At 33.3% G+C, this 5,035-nt stretch overlaps 1 non-coding gene across 1 annotated transcript; it reads left to right on the top strand.

The window, feature by feature from the left end:
- Positions 1-4,630: 4,630 nt before the first annotated feature.
- Positions 4,631-4,703, top strand: Trnam-cau (transfer RNA methionine (anticodon CAU)). The gene has a single exon. It is a non-coding gene; the product is annotated as a tRNA-Met (tRNA).
- The last annotated feature ends 332 nt before the right edge of the window (positions 4,704-5,035 follow it).

Below are 5,035 nucleotides of genomic sequence, written 5' to 3'. Positions count from 1 at the left end.
TAATCTACACTAAAATAAACTATTAACAATCTGGAAGACAATTTAAGAAGCTGAAAAAAATCCCCGAGAAGTTACAAATAGAAAGTGTAAAAATATAAACGTGGATGGATGGTAAGGGAGAGGACGCCATAAGAAAAGATGGATGGATTGTGTGAAAGATGATATGAATAAAAAGAGAGTAAGATCAGATATGACTGTCGATAGAGATCAGTGGAAGAGAATGAAATACTGCGCCACAATAATGGGATAAACGCAAGGCAATGATGAGAGGTAAAATTTAAAATAGAAAAAGTTAATTTAAACACTTTTGAATAGTCATTCTTTTTTTAATCTACTATACATTCGGAAAGAATAACATGCATGTTCTTCTCGCTCGTTCTTCTTGTGATGAGATAAAAGAAGAACGAGCAAGAAACTGTGTGTGAATGGACAAAAATAGAATGTTGCTCTTTTGAACAAATGTAGTATGTTATAGTATAACTACTTGAAACCCATTTCCTTCCAGCACGCTATAAATATGTATATACAGAAATAAAAAAATATACATATATATTTTTTTAATAAATTATAAAAAATATAAAAAACACAAAAAATCTAACGTACTAAACTGCACATACATTTTAATTTTAATTGCGTATAAAAAAGCATAGAAGAAAAGAAGAAAGAAAAACTTTAACAGTATGTGCGCGTGTAAGTGTTTGAGTGGCAGTATATGTGTGTGTGTTGTTATAAAAATAATATTCCCATAAAGTTATATGTAAACAGATTAATAATTGTGAATTTGCTGTAACATTTACAATGATTGCATATGAAATAAATAGAACAACCAAAAAGCGCGCGTACCCGTCGCCCGTGTGACCGCAGCTATTGGCGCGCGTGCAATTGACAGCGCCGCTCAATTTATGGGCCGCAGTGTCTACCGGCCCGCTACACAGATGTCGGTAATACTAGATACGACACGATTAACAAAACATCAGTTATTTGACGACCTCGGTGGTCTAGCGATTTAACAAACCCTTTACGGTCGCGGGTTCGATTCCTCGTACTGTGCATTTGTTGTTGCTTGCCGTGATTTTAACAAAATACAAGAGTGACAAACTTAATGGTTATGATTGTTTGCATCGGTCTGGGTGTTTTCTATGTATAATATGTATGTATTTACAAAAAACAATATCTATGTATATGTATCAGTTATCAAGTACCCATAACACAAGCTCTAGATGGCTTAACTTGGGTATAGATGGCTCTGTGTGAATTGTCCTGAGATTATTATTATTATTATTATAGAGTAATATACATAATAAATAATAATAAAATGTAAATAAAATTATCTTTATAGTCACGGCACTGACGATGCCCATCTACCACATTTCATAGTCCTCCTTCATGAAGGTGGGCAGCATGTTGGTGGGGACTCGGCCCATGAACGATTTTGGTATTTTAGTCTAACTTATATATATGAATTTAAATTTACAACTAATGTATGTAATTACTCAGATATATATTTAAGTATATACATATTTTATTACTAAATCAGTTACAAATAATTATTTGATCAGAAACAAATTCTAAACTAACCATATCTTCATAAAATTGCATCACATTTTCTATGGTGCAAGATTCGAATCACATAACTACCGTTTATAGATAAGGTTGCCTATACAAAACCCCATAAATCAGATACAATGAAGTCTTTATCTAACTTTATCTATCTTCTTGACTAATTTGATGATAACACAATTCTAAGATCAGTTGTCATCTGCAATAAAATTTATGTTTTTTATCAGTTATATCACATAATCTAATGATTAGTTAGGATTTTTTTACTTATGGATGATAATGTAATGGTGCACCTGTCTGCGCTAACGGTATACGCTGGCGGTGCACCAGTGATAAGATGAGCATGAGTTCAGGCCATCGTGGTAAATTCACCATTAATTTAGTACGATGATTTCCAGGCGAAACTCATGGAGGTTTGACAAGGATAAAAGAAATATAAGCACACCGTAAACTACACTACTATTTGACGGCCTCGGTGGTCTAACGGCTTTTGCCCGCGGCTTCGCTCGCGTTAATTTATCCCCTTAGGGGTGGAATTTATCAAAATTCTTTCTTAAGCCTACGTCATAGTAGCTATATGCATGCAAAGTCTCAGCCCTATCGGTTTAAAATTGACAAAGTTTCATACAAACTTTCATCCCCAATTTTGTACCCTTAGGGGTGGAATTAATCAAAATCCTTTCTTAGCGGATGCCTACGGCATAACATCTACCTGCATGCCGAATTTTAGCCCGAACCGTCCAGTGGTTTGGGCTGTGCGTTGATAGATCACTACGTCAGTCACCTTTGAGTTATATATATTTAGATTCCTCCCATGGTACAAACATTTATATTCATGAGTATGATTGTTTGTATCGGTCTGGGTATTTTCTATGTATATTTACAAAAAATATATATCTAAGTATTTATATCACTTGTCTAGTACCCATAATAAAAACTCTGCTTACCTTGGGACATTCTGTGAATTGTCCAGGGGTATTATAAAAATATATGTGGTAGCTATAACTAAAGTCGTCAGATATTTTGATTTAACAACAAAATTACAATAGGCCAGTGCTCTATTAGAGGTATTAACAATACCACCAATACCTACAATTAAATCATAACTATCATCAACACAATTAAATTTGTTAATGCTACACTATCACTATTTATTCTGATGTCATTAACATTTATATCAATACAATATAATTGCATTGCATTATTTAATACAAACAACAATTTATTGTCAATAAACCTTGTATTTGAATGAATTCATGGTATTAATAAGTATTGTTTATTAATATAACTAGCACCATGCTGGGAGAGTTACGTGGCCAGCCAAAGATGGTACAATCTCGGATATAGATATAACTTATTCCGTCTTGACATAAATGCTTATGGCTTGGTATCAACCTCATTAATAAACTACAGGTAGACCTTGTATTAAGTTATATATTTATGTAAAAGCAATCAAAGCAAGTAAAGATGGAGGTTGCGTTTGGACGCAGAAATTCTTGAATCTTTTCCGAATGAGTGGTAGATGGAAAAAAAGTGATGACTATTCAAAAGTGCTTCCATATAATTATATCTGCGATCAAAGAATATTTTCTTGGACATAAATAAATGAAATATACTTATGAAATAAAGATCTTGCTTTAGCCAATTGTGACGCAGCTGGAGTCGACTTTTTTTTTCGGACTCCTCTAATGTTGGCTGCAGCTGGCCTTTACAGCTTTACCGGACGTTAGGGAGCGAGTGCAGATGCCATTCCAAACCGCGGAAGAACTTATGGAGCCTGACAGATACGACTTTAGTCTGAGGGCACCACTAGGGGTTCGAACCTCGGCTCAGGCCATCGTAATTTCGATCCCCGTTTGAATTGGACGGGGATCGATCGGAGGGCTGGAGACGAATCACAATGCGAGTTTCAAGGCGTCTGTGATCGGGTCCCCACCAGCACACCGACCTCCTTTATGAAGGAGGACTACTGTCCGAAGAGGGTTTTGAACAGATTACCGTCGTCAGAGCCGTGACCATACAGACAATTTTGTATTAGCATTTAAATATTAGTTCATATGTATGTTAGTCTATAAGGTATTTATAGGCCATCAGTAGCTTGAAATAAATAAATAACATATAAAAAATAAGTATTGGCGTCTTTGTAACACTCCAACATCATTATCAACTCCATTGCCAACTCATAATGAGAAGAATCTATGCTCACAGCAGACAGGGGATTTAGTGCACACTTTTATTTATCGTTTTCACTATATTAGAAGATCCAAATACATTTAATTTTGTACCTTATTCCCTTAGTTTTAGCTTACATATTTGAAATGGTAAGGTGTTATGCTACATCACTTTTTTATTATTATACGAAGATTATATATATATACATATATATACGTTAATTATTAGTCTCAACAACTTATATATGATGTCAATATTATTGCAGGGAAGCATTGTATGTGTTCAAAGACCAATATGCTCTTAAAAATAAAAACTAAAATATATAACTCAGTAGTGAAATATTAGACTGAACTTTATTATAATAAGAATGTTTTAATAGACAATACTGAACACAGGTATAATGAATTAGATGCAAAAGAAGTCAGGGACGAAGTTAGTTAATTAAAAACAATGTATAGAGACAAATTCTTGTTTTATAATGTTTATATGTGCAAAATACATATAAATAAAATTGGAGTGTCTGTTTGTAATATTGAAATAACCGTTTTTTTACTACATGAATATAAATACGGTACATAGGTACACCAAAATACCACTTTTTACAATTTATGTCTGTCTGTCTGTCGGTCTGTTTGTTCCGGCTAATCTCTGACATGGCTGGACCGATTTTAAGGGGACTTTTTTGGCAGGTATCTAATATCATAAGGAGTAACTTAGGCTACTTTTATTTTAGAAAATAAAGTTAAATTCCAGGCGGACGAAGTCGCAGTTGCAGCTAGTCTTATATAAATTAAGTCCAATTAGTTACAGTTGTAACCTGGAACTAATATTCATGTAATTCAAGATTTCAGGAAACTAACATCGAACGTAATACAATATTTGGACTGAAACGTCCGAAGCCTCGGTAGCGCAGTAGGCAGCGCGTAAGTCTCATAATCTTAAGGTCGTGAGTTCGATCCTCACCCGGGGCATAGTTTTTGCACTTCATTAGAATAGATTACTTTTATTGTTATAAACGAATTTATATTATTTTAATGAATATATGATAATTAATTGGACTGTAAAAACAAAAACTATAAGGTAATAATAACAAAAAAAAATAAAATTTGCATAAAATACTGAAACTTTTCAGTTAAAAATCAAGGTGTCGATTTAGATTTATTAGATAGAATAAATGTAGCATGTATATATATATATATATATTTATATTGTTTGTATCGGTCTGGGTGTTTTCTATGTATAATATGTATGTATTTACAAAAAAAAAAATATCTATGTATTGTAGATTCAATAAGCTTAACTT

The sequence above is a fragment of the Achroia grisella genome, unplaced genomic scaffold (assembly GCF_030625045.1).
Source record: "Achroia grisella isolate CSIRO2021 unplaced genomic scaffold, CSIRO_AGI_Agris_v1 utg109, whole genome shotgun sequence".
NCBI lineage: Eukaryota > Metazoa > Arthropoda > Insecta > Lepidoptera > Pyralidae > Achroia > Achroia grisella.
This window is presented reverse-complemented; position numbering and strand designations above follow the sequence as displayed.